The sequence below is a fragment of the Pleurodeles waltl genome, chromosome 5 (genome assembly GCF_031143425.1).
Source record: "Pleurodeles waltl isolate 20211129_DDA chromosome 5, aPleWal1.hap1.20221129, whole genome shotgun sequence".
Classification (NCBI taxonomy): Eukaryota; Metazoa; Chordata; class Amphibia; order Caudata; family Salamandridae; genus Pleurodeles; species Pleurodeles waltl.
In genome coordinates this window covers 1,051,602,383-1,051,615,898 of record NC_090444.1, presented here as the reverse complement: position 1 = coordinate 1,051,615,898, position 13,516 = coordinate 1,051,602,383, and the positions used below count along the sequence as shown (strand labels likewise).

The 13,516-nt window shown below is 43.8% G+C and overlaps 5 non-coding genes across 5 annotated transcripts; 2 read left to right on the top strand and 3 right to left on the bottom strand.

Moving 5' to 3' along the window:
* Positions 1-178: 178 nt before the first annotated feature.
* Positions 179-261, bottom strand: TRNAL-UAA (transfer RNA leucine (anticodon UAA)). Its single transcript has one exon. It is a non-coding gene; the product is annotated as a tRNA-Leu (tRNA).
* Positions 262-5,088: 4,827 nt separating this feature from the next.
* Positions 5,089-5,171, top strand: TRNAL-UAA (transfer RNA leucine (anticodon UAA)). Its single transcript has one exon. It is a non-coding gene; the product is annotated as a tRNA-Leu (tRNA).
* A 294-nt stretch (positions 5,172-5,465) lies between these two features.
* Positions 5,466-5,548, bottom strand: TRNAL-UAA (transfer RNA leucine (anticodon UAA)). The gene has a single exon. It is a non-coding gene; the product is annotated as a tRNA-Leu (tRNA).
* Positions 5,549-10,377: 4,829 nt separating this feature from the next.
* TRNAL-UAA (transfer RNA leucine (anticodon UAA)) lies at positions 10,378-10,459 on the top strand. The gene has a single exon. It is a non-coding gene; the product is annotated as a tRNA-Leu (tRNA).
* Positions 10,460-10,753: 294 nt separating this feature from the next.
* Positions 10,754-10,836, bottom strand: TRNAL-UAA (transfer RNA leucine (anticodon UAA)). The gene has a single exon. It is a non-coding gene; the product is annotated as a tRNA-Leu (tRNA).
* Positions 10,837-13,516: the final 2,680 nt, after the last annotated feature.

Here is a 13,516-nt window from a genome sequence, read left to right as displayed (position 1 = left end):
TTTTTCTACCCCCAAAAAAGTAAACGCCTTGTATTGTACATTTCTCTTTGAAACTTAGTAACCTTTTGTTGCAGGTTGTATTACAGTATGCTTTTTCGTTTATTATAGGTGACTTATTTGTTTATGATACCTGACTTAATGCTTTCCATTTGGTGCATAAGGACTTACAAAATCTCTCTACCAGGAGTGGGGCTTGAACCCACGTGGACACATGTCCATTGGATCTTAAGTCCAACGCCTTAACCACTCGGCCATCCTGGTACCTGTGCAGGAAAGGGCAACAACATGGCACTTATTATAGATATCAAGAGTGCTCACTGTGTGACATTGAGCTTTCTATATATATATATATTTTCATATCTATATATTTTATCAGGTTACGCAAAACACATTTCAGGAATACAAGGTAATGTCATGCCTCTCCTCCATAAAACGTGCATGTACTTAAAAAAAAAAAAATACAACCATACCTATCAAACATGTTTAAGATTATCAGCGTGTAGGACGAAAAAAGGTGCGCTTTTTTCACACCGTTTTTGTCACATGTCCTATTAAATATGTCTGCAAATTGACGTTAATCTTAAGAAATATCACACTAACCCCTTTTCAAGACTCAAAACTACACTTCACACAATCTAAAACACTTTGGGACAGATTTACAAGGCCCTTGCGGCCCTTAGCGCTACATTTGCAGAATTTATTTTGCCGCAAATGTGAAGATCATAGGCCATTACCATAGCAAAATATTTACAAGGTGGCGCAAGCTAGGTTTGCGCCAACTTGTTAACACTTTGCGCCACATCATGCATAATAAATGCATGATGTGTGCAAAGGCGGCGTTCCCTTGTTAGAGAGTGGGCACGCTCGTTCCTAACCTGACAGGTTGCTTTTTGAGGAGGGTGTCTCTGGGGCTGGTGTTGTAGCCAAGAGCCAACTCTTGACTCCGCGTGGGTCGCTACGTTTGCCGTACTGCACGGGAATGGCTGGGAGGCATAGAGTTGGCAGTAGAGGAAGCGGTGTGGTGGGGAAGGGTCAGGCATAATTTATACAAGGTGGGCGTTCGCCCATTAGGGAGCCCGAAAAAATGGCGCAAGGCAATCTAAGAGATTTCCTTGCGCCATTTGTTTTACACTTTCAACGCCTACTCAGAGGAGGCGTTAAAAGAGGGAATACCATTATTTATAATGGGCCCCTATGTACTCTGCAAGATTAGTCCCAAAATGATGGCGCTACTCTTGCAGAGTACATCAATAGCGTAAAAAATATAACGCTAATGCCCCTACCCTGTGCCATGGTGCGCCGTATTATTATATATATAGCTCACACATGGTGGCGGTACAGGGGCGTTAAGGGGTGCAAGGAACGTGGCGCTGCACCGGCAGAGCCACTTTCCTTAAATCTGCCCCTTTGTGTTTGTCTCGGAGCAACAGGTGGTTTATAATTTTGATACAAGTGAGGTCAATTTCAATAGAGTCCAGCAATTACAGGAAGATGGGCATAGCTTTGTCAGGGGTGAGCTTAAGAAAGCACACCCTGGGGCGGCTGAAGCATTTTTGGGGTGTGACAGCTCCTTTGGGCTTCGCAGCTCAGGAGGACGAGCCATGCCAAAGGACGTCATGAAAAATAAGACAACAGCGGAGATGCCGGTAAAGGTCTGGGCACCTTTAAAATGCCGGTCATAAGAGAGGGTTGCATCCAGAGCGATCAACCCGACTACAAGGGAGTGGCCTGGTGAATCATTTGATTTATGGTACAATCACGGCTTCAAGATCCCAGCTATCAGCCAAGGTGCTGTCTCATTGGCTTCGGGGCTCATTTTGCATGATGAATTGATGGATTACGATGACGACCAGGAGACTAAGGAGGGGGAGAATTGTGAGGGTGGGGATGAGACTGCGGGGAAGGAGATGCAGCAAAGAAATTAGGTGAGCTGTTCTAACAGAGGAAAGAGTTTTGGTGTGTTTCAGGATTTGCCCCCTTTGATGGTGCAGTGTAATCGGAAAGTCAAGACGAATAATCAGGTACCTGCAAGTGGTTTCATTCAAAAAAGGTGAGACACAGGCTGCTGTGGCTATGGGGTGTGAAGAGTTAAGCATGAAGGTAGTGTGTTTGGTGTCTGTAACAGTGGGTAATGCCCTTTTGCGTTAGCATAAGGAAGTTTGGGTAGATTGAGTGGGAAAGATGATGCAAATAATGAAGCAGTTAAAGATGCAGACAATGTCCATTTGGGGGGGCTGTGAACAAAAAAGTCGGAGTCAATGATGGTAAGTCAGAGGCAAGTGGTGAGGAGGCTTCTAAGGCAGAGCCAGGTAAGGAAAAAGGAAACTCAGGTGAGGGTAGTGTAAAAAGTAAAAAGTTGCCATATATGGGGTTGTTCTTGCCTTTGGGGGCGCATCTCACCCAAGCCATGAAGGAAAACATTTGTAAAGGTGAGTTTGTTGATGTTTTTAAAGTATTACAGAGAAGTGTGGGCTAAGGAAGGGTCAAAGGAGGAGGAATGGAAATTAGCTAGGAGGCCGAAAGTTCCCACTACCCTTGAGAATTGGATGTCAGTATTCTTAATCAGTGCTAGCGTTTATTGTGAGAGGCATCCGGAGCGTTGTATTTCTCTATTAAAATACATGCACGTTTTTAGGTGGGCTCAAATAGACTATGGTGGTTTTGGATGTTTTAGATATAATGAAGAACTTAGAGCCCAGATGGCATTATTTCCAGATAAAGAATGGTGAGATATTTATAATGAGCTTTGGATGCAATGGTTGTGTACTTCCAAGAATGCCTCAGCGTTACACACAGCTAGTGGTCTTCTGGTTCCTTACAAGCCCTGTCAGGGGCATCCCAACCAATCTAGGGTGGGTAGTTTCACAAGAGCTCAGTTCCCACAGAATGGATCTTGTTGGTCCTTCAACAGAGGGTCATGCACACGACTCCAGTGCAAGTTCATGCGCAATTGCTCCAATTGCAGGGGCAAACATCCATTGGTGCAATGTTTTGGAGGGATGCAATGGGGATGGAAGGCTAATGCAGGTAGAGGTGGTGATAGGGGAAGGGGTCGGATGCAGCAGATGGTGGTAAAAGGGCCCTTCTCCTAATAAATTAGATATTTTGTTTTATTGGTTGCAGTTTTATCCGAGGCGTGAGGAGGCCAAGTTACTGTACTAGAGTTTTCTTGAGGGTTTCAAGCTATGTTATCAAGGTCATAGAAGACAGAGAAAAAATTTGAAATCTGCAGTTGAGAATCCGGAAGTGGTGAGAAAGAAATTGAGGACGGAATTGGAGGCTGGCAGAATGGTGGGTCCATGGGATACCTGGCCGATTCATAACTTAACAATTTCACCACTGGGTGTTGTGCCTAAAACACAACAAGGTGAGTTTAGATTGATTCATCATCTATCGTGGGCTGCAGGGGAGTCAGTTAATGATTTAATTGCACATGAAGACTCCATAGTGCATTGCACATCAGTGGAAGAGGCAATTAAGTTGGTAAGGGCTTGTGGAAGGAAGGCACAAATGGCAAAGTTAGACATTCAATCTGTCTTTTGACTATTGCCGGTACATCCTGAGGATTTTTCATTGTTGGGTCTTTAATCTGAGGATTCTATATTTGTGGATATAATGTTGCCAATGGGCTGTTCTGTTTCTTGTTCCCTGTTTGAAACTTGTAGTTGTTTTTTGCAGTGGTTTTTCCAACAGAAGACTGGGCTCGGGCATGTCACGAACTACCTAGGTGACTCTTTTCTGATGGGCTTGCAGTGATCCAATGAATGTAAAAAAGGGTTAATTGAATTTCAGAAGTGTATGGAGGAGATGGAAGTACCTTTGGCTCCGGATAAGACTGAAGGCCCTGCTATATTGAACTCAGAGAAATCTGAGGTACGGTTTCCGGTGGATAAGTGCAAAAGTTGATTTCTCTGTTGGAGGAGGCTGTTTCCACGGATAAGCTGGAGTTACAGCAGGTGCAAGCCTTATTGGGTTCTTTGAAGTTTGCGTGCCGTGTGGTGAGAGTTGGTAGAGCTCTTTGTAGGTGCCTTGGTTTTTCAGTCAAAGGTGCTGTTTTACCTCATCCCAGAATTCGGCTTAAAGAGGTCATCAATGCTGACTTCAGAATGTTGGTTTCTTTCCAGCAAAGTAATAATGGTGTTAACATGTTGACGGTTGAGGATGAATGGTAATGGCAAGTTCAAATTTTTTCAGATGATTCAGGAGCCCATGGTTTGGTTTTCTGAGATGGTGATTGGACTGCTGAGTCATGGCCGGATTCTTGGAGAGAGGCACACCATAGCATTTCGTTTCTGGAGTTTTTTTCCATTTGATGGTTGCTTTAGTGTTGTGTGGTAACCTTTTAGCAAACAGGCGAGTGGTTTTTAATGTGGATAGCCAAACAGTTGTTAATTTAGTCAATTCACAGAAGGCTCGAGATGAAAAAGTTTTGAAGTTGTTGCGTTTATTTTTGCTTCATTGTCTGAAATTCAATATTTTGTTTAAGGGTCAGTATGTTCCAGGTGTGAATAATGATATCACTGATGGGCTATCTCGTTCACAGTGGCAGAGATTCGGTGTACTGGTGCCGGGAGCAGATTTGCTTAAAACGGCTTTGACGGTGGACCTTTGGGAGCTGGGAATCTAAGGATGTTACAATTGATTCGTCAGTCCATTGCTCCATCTACTTTGAGGTCATATGGCAAGGCCTAGGCAGAATTTATTGAGTCTGGTGCATTGAGGAGGTATGAGGGACCTTACATGTCACGGTATAGGAGGGAGGATGGAGTCAGCTTCATTATGACACATATTGACCTAGGATTGGCGGTGGTGGCTATAACAGGGAAGATGGCAGGTATTACATTTTTTGGTCAGTACTTTTGGGATTATGATACCATGGAAGGAGAAATGTGTAGGAGAATTGTTGCTGGCTGGGCGATGCAGGATGGATCCAGGTTGGATCAATGGCATCCTATTTCCATGCAAAAGCTGAGGGATATTTTGGGGGTTTTGAATTCTGCTTTTCCTGTTGGGAGGGCTGATAGTATAGATGATTCTTCTCCTGAAAAACAACTATATCATGATTGCAGGCACACCTGCATTATGTAGACCAGGGTGGCCGAGTGGTTAAGGCGTTGGACTTAAGATCCAATGGACATGTTTCTGCGTGGGTTCGAGCCCCACTCCTGGTATATCATTTTTTCTCTCCCGTGACACTGTTCATTTCAATTTCACGCACTTTTCAGTTGCTCCTGATTATTATTAAAATAAGAGCTACATATAAAATCTTCATATCGATTAACGTGTATTTTTCTACCCCCAAAAAAGTAAACGCCTTGTATTGTACATTTCTCTTTGAAACTTAGTAACCTTTTGTTGCAGGTTGTATTACAGTATGCTTTTTCGTTTATTATAGGTGACTTATTTGTTTATGATACCTGACTTAATGCTTTCCATTTGGTGCATAAGGAATTACAAAATCTCTCTACCAGGAGTTGGGCTTGAACCCACGTGGACACATGTCCATTGGATCTTAAGTCCAACACCTTAACCACTCACCCATCCTGGTACCTGTGCAGGAAAGGGCAACAACATGGCACTTATTATAGATATATAGAGTGCTCACTGTGTGACATTGAGCTTTCTATATATATATATATTTTCATATCTATATATTTTATCAGGTTACGCAAAACACATTTCAGGAATACAAGGTAAAGTCATGCCTCTCCTCTATAAAACGTGCATGTACTTAATAAAAAAAAAAATACAACCATACCTATCAAACATGTTTAAGATTATCAGCGTGTAGGGCGAAAAAAGGTGCGCTTTTTTCACACCGTTTTTGTCACATGTCCTATTAAATATGTCTGCAAATTGACGTTAATCTTAAGAAATATCACACTAACCCCTTTTCAAGACTCAAAACTTCACTTCACACAATCTAAAACACTTTGGGACAGATTTACAAGGCCCTTGCGGCCCTTAGCGCTACATTTGCAGAATTTATTTTGCCGCAAATGTGAAGATCATAGGCCACTACCATAGCAAAATATTTACAAGGTGGCGCAAGCTAGGTTTGCGCCAACTTGTTAACACTTTGCGCCACATCATGCATAATATATGCATGATGTGTGCAAAGGCGGCGTTCCCTTGTTAGAGAGTGGGCACGCTCGTTCCTCACCTGACAGGTTGCTTTTTGAGGAGGGTGTCTCTGGGGCTGGTGTTGTAGCCAAGAGCGAACTCTTGACTCCGCGTGGGTCGCTTCGTTTGCCGCACTGCATGGGAATGGCTGGGAGGCATAGAGTTGGCAGTAGAGGAAGCGGTGTGGTGGGGAAGGGTCAGGCATAATTTATACAAGGTGGGCGTTCGCCCATTAGGGAGCCCGAAAAAATGGCGCAAGGCAATCTAAGAGATTTCCTTGCGCCATTTGTTTTACACTTTCAACGCCTACTCAGAGGAGGCGTTAAAAGGGGGAATACCATTATTTATAATGGGCCCCTATGTACTCTGCAAGATTAGTCCCAAAATGATGGCGCTACTCTTGCAGAGTACATCAATAGCGTAAAAAATATAACGCTAATGCCCCTACCCTGTGCCATGGTGCGCCGTATTATTATATATATAGCTCACACATGGTGGCGGTACAGGGGCGTTAAGGGGTGCAAGGAACGTGGCGCTGCACCGGCAGAGCCACTTTCCTTAAATCTGCCCCTTTGTGTTTGTCTCGGAGCAACAGGTGGTTTATAATTTTGACACAAGTGAGGTCAATTTCAATAGAGTCCAGCAATTACAGGAAGATGGGCATAGCTTTGTCAGGGGTGAGCTTAAGAAAGCACACCCTGGGGCGGCTGAAGCATTTTTGGGGTGTGACAGCTCCTTTGGGCTTCGCAGCTCAGGAGGACGAACCATGCCAAAGGACGTCATGAAAAATAAGACAACAGCGGAGATGCCGGTAAATGTCTGGGCACCTTTAAAATGCCGGTCATAAGAGAGGGTTGCATCCAGAGCGATCAACCCGACTACAAGGGAGTGGCCTGGTGAATCATTTGATTTATGGTACAATCACGGCTTCAAGATCCCAGCTATCAGCCAAGGTGCTGTCTCGTTGGCTTCGGGGCTCATTTTGCATGATGAATTGATGGATTACGATGACGACCAGGAGACTAAGGAGGGGGAGAATTGTGAGGGTGGGGATGAGACTGCGGGGAAGGAGATGCAGCAAAGAAATTAGGTGAGCTGTTCTAACAGAGGAAAGAGTTTTGGTGTGTTTCAGGATTTGCCCCCTTTGATGGTGCAGCGTAATCGGAAAGTCAAGACGAATAATCAGGTACCTGCAAGTGGTTTCATTCAAAAAAGGTGAGACACAGGCTGCTGTGGCTATGGGGTGTGAAGAGTTAAGCATGAAGGTAGTGTGTTTGGTGTCTGTAACAGTGGGTAATACCCTTTTGCGTTAGCATAAGGAAGTTTGGGTAGATTGAGTGGGAAAGATGATGCAAATAATGAAGCAGTTAAAGATGCAGACAATGTCCATTTGGGGGGGCTGTGAACAAAAAAGTCGGAGTCAATGATGGTAAGTCAGAGGCAAGTGGTGAGGAGGCTTCTAAGGCAGAGCCAGGTAAGGAAAAAGGAAACTCAGGTGAGGGTAGTGTAAAAAGTAAAAAGTTGCCATATATGGGGTTGTTCTTGCCTTTGGGGGCGCATCTCACCCAAGCCATGAAGGAAAACATTTGTAAAGGTGAGTTTGTTGATGTTTTTAAAGTATTATATAGAGAAGTGTGGGCTAAGGAAGGGTCAAAGGAGGAGGAATGGGAATTAGCTAGGAGGCCGAAAGTTCCCACTACCCTTGAGAATTGGATGTCAGTATTCTTAATCATTGCTAGCGTTTATTGTGAGAGGCATCCGGAGCGTTGTATTTCTCTATTAAAATACATGCACGTTTTTAGGTGGGCTCAAATAGACTATGGTGGTTTTGGATGTTTTAGATATAATGAAGAACTTAGAGCCCAGATGGCATTATTTCCAGATAAAGAATGGTGAGATATTTATAATGAGCTTTGGATGCAATGGTTGTGTACTTCCAAGAATGCCTCAGCGTTACACACAGCTAGTGGTCTTCTGGTTCCTTACAAGCCCTGTCAGGGGCATCGCAACCATTCTAGGGTGGGTAGTTTCACAAGAGCTCAGTTCCCACAGAATGGATCTTGTTGGTCCTTCAACAGAGGGTCATGCACACGACTCCAGTGCAAGTTCATGCACAATTGCTCCAATTGCAGGGGCAAACATCCATTGGTGCAAAGTTTTGGAGGGATGCAATGGGGATGGAAGGCTAATGCAGGTAGAGGTGGTGATAGGGGAAGGGGTCGGATGCAGCAGATGGTGGTAAAAGGGCCCTTCTCCTAATAAATTAGATATTTTGTTTTATTGGTTGCAGTTTTATCCGAGGCGTGAGGAGGCCAAGTTACTGTACTAGAGTTTTCTTGAGGGTTTCAAGCTATGTTATCAAGGTCATAGAAGACAGAGAAAAAATTTGAAATCTGCAGTTGAGAATCCGGAAGTGGTGAGAAAGAAATTGAGGACGGAATTGGAGGCTGGCAGAATGGTGGGTCCATGGGATACCTGGCCGATTCATAACTTAACAATTTCACCACTGGGTGTTGTGCCTAAAACACAACAAGGTGAGTTTAGATTGATTCATCATCTATCGTGGGCTGCAGGGGAGTCAGTTAATGATTTAATTGCACATGAAGACTCCATAGTGCATTGCACATCAGTGGAAGAGGCAATTAAGTTGGTAAGGGCTTGTGGAAGGAAGGCACAAATGGCAAAGTTAGACATTCAATCTGTCTTTTGACTATTGCCGGTACATCCTGAGGATTTTTCATTGTTGGGTCTTTAATCTGAGGATTCTATATTTGTGGATATAATGTTGCCAATGGGCTGTTCTGTTTCTTGTTCCCTGTTTGAAACTTGTAGTTGTTTTTTGCAGTGGTTTTTCCAACAGAAGACTGGGCTCGGGCATGTCACGAACTACCTAGGTGACTCTTTTCTGATGGGCTTGCAGTAATCCAATGAATGTAAAAAAGTGTTAATTGAATTTCAGAAGTGTATGGAGGAGATGGAAGTACCTTTGGCTCCGGATAAGACTGAAGGCCCTGCTATATTGAACTCAGAGAAATCTGAGGTACGGTTTCTGGTGGATATGTGCAAAAGTTGATTTCTCTGTTGGACGAGGCTGTTTCCACGGATAAACTGGAGTTACAGCAGGTGCAAGCCTTATTGGGTTCTTTGAAGTTTGCGTGCCGTGTGGTGAGAGTTGGTAGAGCTCTTTGTAGGTGCCTTGGTTTTTCAGTCAAAGGTGCTGTTTTACCTCATCCCAGAATTCGGCTTAAAGAGGTCATCAATGCTGACTTCAGAATGTTGGTTTCTTTCCAGCAAAGTAATAATGGTGTTAACATGTTGACGGTTGAGGATGAATGGTTATGGCAAGTTCAATTTTTTTCTGATGATTCGGGAGCCCATGGTTTGGTTTTCTGAGATGGTGATTGGACTGCTGAGTCATGGCCGGATTCTTGGAGAGAGGCACACCATAGCATTTCGTTTCTGGAGTTTTTTCCATTTGATGGTTGCTTTAGTGTTGTGTGGTAACCTTTTAGCAAACAGGCGAGTGGTTTTTAATGTGGATAGCCAAACAGTTGTTAATTTAGTCAATTCACAGAAGGCTCGAGATGAAAAAGTTTTGAAGTTGTTGCGTTTATTTTTGCTTCATTGTCTGAAATTCAATATTTTGTTTAAGAGTCAGTATGTTCCAGGTGTGAATAATGATATCACTGATGGGCTATCTCATTCACAGTGGCAGAGATTCGGTGTACTGGTGCCGGGAGCAGATTTGCTTAAAACGGCTTTGACGGTGGACCTTTGGGAGCTGGGAATCTAAGGATGTTACAATTGATTCGTCAGTCCATTGCTCCATCTACTTTGAGGTCATATGGCAAGGCCTAGGCAGAATTTATTGAGTCTGGTGCATTGAGGAGGTATGAGGGACCTTACATGTCACGGTATAGGAGGGGGGATGGAGAGTGCTTCATTATGACACATATTGACCTAGGATTGGCGGTGGTGGCTATAACAGGGAAGATGGCAGGTATTACATTTTTTGGTCAGTACTTTTGGGATTATGATACCATGGAAGGAGAAATGTGTAGGAGAATTGTTGCTGGCTGGGCGATGGAGGATGGATCCAGGTTGGATCAATGGCATCCTATTTCCATGCAAAAGCTGAGGGATATTTTGGGGGTTTTGAATTCTGCTTTTCCTGTTGGGAGGGCTGATAGTATAGATCATTCTTCTCCTGAAAAACAACTATATCATGATTGCAGGCACACCTGCACTATGTAGACCAGGGTGTCGAGTGGTTAAGGCGTTGGACTTAAGATCCAATGGACATGTGTCTGCGTGGGTTCGAGCCCCACTCCTGGTATATCATTTTTTCTCTCCCGTGACACTGTTCATTTCAATTTCACACACTTTTCAGTTGCTCCTGATTATTATTAAAATAAGAGCTACATATAAAATCTTCATACCGATTAACGTGTATTTTTCAACCCCCAAAAAAGTAAACGCCTTGTATTGTACATTTCTCTTTGAAACTTAGTAACATTTTGTTGCAGGTTGTATTACAGTATGCTTTTTCGTTTATTATAGGTGACTTATTTGTTTATGATACCTGACTTAATGCTTTCCATTTGGTGCATAAGGAATTACAAAATCTCTCTACCAGGAGTGGGGCTTGAACCCACGTGGACACATGTCCATTGGATCTTAAGTCCAACGCCTTAACCACTCGGCCATCCTGGTACCTGTGCAGGAAAGGGCAACAACATGGCACTTATTATAGATATCAAGAGTGCTCACTGTGTGACAGTGAGCTTTCTATATATATATATATTTTCATATCTATATATTTTATCAGGTTACGCAAAACACATTTCAGGAATACAAGGTAATGTCATGCCTCTCCTCTATAAAACGTGCATGTACTTAATAAAAAAAAAAATACAACCATACCTATCAAACATGTTTAAGATTATCAGCATGTAGGACGAAAAAAGGTGCGCTTTTTTCACACCGTTTTTGTCACATGTCCTATTAAATATGTCTGCAAATTGACGTTAATCTTAAGAAATATCACACTAACCCCTTTTCAAGACTCAAAACTACACTTCACACAATTTAAAACACTTTGGGACAGATTTACAAGGCCCTTGCGGCCCTTAGCGCTACATTTGCAGAATTTATTTTGCCGCAAATGTGAAGATCATAGGCCACTACCATAGCAAAATATTTACAAGGTGGCGCAAGCTAGGTTTGCGCCAACTTGTTAACACTTTGCGCCACATCATGCATAATATATGCATGATGTGTGCAAAGGCGGCGTTCCCTTGTTAGAGAGTGGGCACGCTCGTTCCTCACCTGACAGGTTGCTTTTTGAGGATGGTGTCTCTGGGGCTGGTGTTGTAGCCAAGAGCGAACTCTTGACTCCGCGTGGGTCGCTTCGTTTGCCGCACTGCACGGGAATGCCTGGGAGGCATAGAGTTGGAAGTAGAGGAAGCGGTGTGGTGGGGAAGGGTCAGGCATAATTTATACAAGGTGGGCGTTCGCCCATTAGGGAGCCCGAAAAAATGGCGCAAGGCAATCTAAGAGATTTCCTTGCGCCATTTGTTTTACACTTTCAACGCCTACTCAGAGGAGGCGTTAAAAGGGGGAATACCATTATTTATAATGGGCCCCTATGTACTCTGCAAGATTAGTCCCAAAATGATGGCGCTACTCTTGCAGAGTACATCAATAGCGTAAAAAATATAACGCTAATGCCCCTACCCTGTGCCATGGTGCGCCGTATTATTATATATATAGCTCACACATGGTGGCGGTACAGGGGCGTTAAGGGGTGCAAGGAACGTGGCGCTGCACCGGCAGAGCCACTTTCCTTAAATCTGCCCCTTTGTGTTTGTCTCGGAGCAACAGGTGGTTTATAATTTTGACACAAGTGAGGTCAATTTCAATAGAGTCCAGCAATTACAGGAAGATGGGCATAGCTTTGTCAGGGGTGAGCTTAAGAAAGCACACCCTGGGGCGGCTGAAGCATTTTTGGGGTGTGACAGCTCCTTTGGGCTTCGCAGCTCAGGAGGACGAACCATGCCAAAGGACGTCATGAAAAATAAGACAACAGCGGAGATGCCGGTAAAGGTCTGGGCACCTTTAAAATGCCGGTCATAAGAGAGGGTTGCATCCAGAGCGATCAACCCGACTACAAGGGAGTGGCCTGGTGAATCATTTGATTTATGGTACAATCACGGCTTCAAGATCCCAGCTATCAGCCAAGGTGCTGTCTCGTTGGCTTCGGGGCTCATTTTGCATGATGAATTGATGGATTACGATGACGACCAGGAGACTAAGGAGGGGGAGAATTGTGAGGGTGGGGATGAGACTGCGGGGAAGGAGATGCAGCAAAGAAATTAGGTGAGCTGTTCTAACAGAGGAAAGAGTTTTGGTGTGTTTCAGGATTTGCCCCCTTTGATGGTGCAGCGTAATCGGAAAGTCAAGACGAATAATCAGGTACCTGCAAGTGGTTTCATTCAAAAAAGGTGAGACACAGGCTGCTGTGGCTATGGGGTGTGAAGAGTTAAGCATGAAGGTAGTGTGTTTGGTGTCTGTAACAGTGGGTAATACCCTTTTGCGTTAGCATAAGGAAGTTTGGGTAGATTGAGTGGGAAAGATGATGCAAATAATGAAGCAGTTAAAGATGCAGACAATGTCCATTTGGGGGGGCTGTGAACAAAAAAGTCGGAGTCAATGATGGTAAGTCAGAGGCAAGTGGTGAGGAGGCTTCTAAGGCAGAGCCAGGTAAGGAAAAAGGAAACTCAGGTGAGGGTAGTGTAAAAAGTAAAAAGTTGCCATATATGGGGTTGTTCTTGCCTTTGGGGGCGCATCTCACCCAAGCCATGAAGGAAAACATTTGTAAAGGTGAGTTTGTTGATGTTTTTAAAGTATTATATAGAGAAGTGTGGGCTAAGGAAGGGTCAAAGGAGGAGGAATGGGAATTAGCTAGGAGGCCGAAAGTTCCCACTACCCTTGAGAATTGGATGTCAGTATTCTTAATCATTGCTAGCGTTTATTGTGAGAGGCATCCGGAGCGTTGTATTTCTCTATTAAAATACATGCACGTTTTTAGGTGGGCTCAAATAGACTATGGTGGTTTTGGATGTTTTAGATATAATGAAGAACTTAGAGCCCAGATGGCATTATTTCCAGATAAAGAATGGTGAGATATTTATAATGAGCTTTGGATGCAATGGTTGTGTACTTCCAAGAATGCCTCAGCGTTACACACAGCTAGTGGTCTTCTGGTTCCTTACAAGCCCTGTCAGGGGCATCCCAACCAATCTAGGGTGGGTAGTTTCACAAGAGCTCAGTTCCCACAGAATGGATCTTGTTGGTCCTTCAACAGAGGGTCATGCACACGACTCCAGTGCAA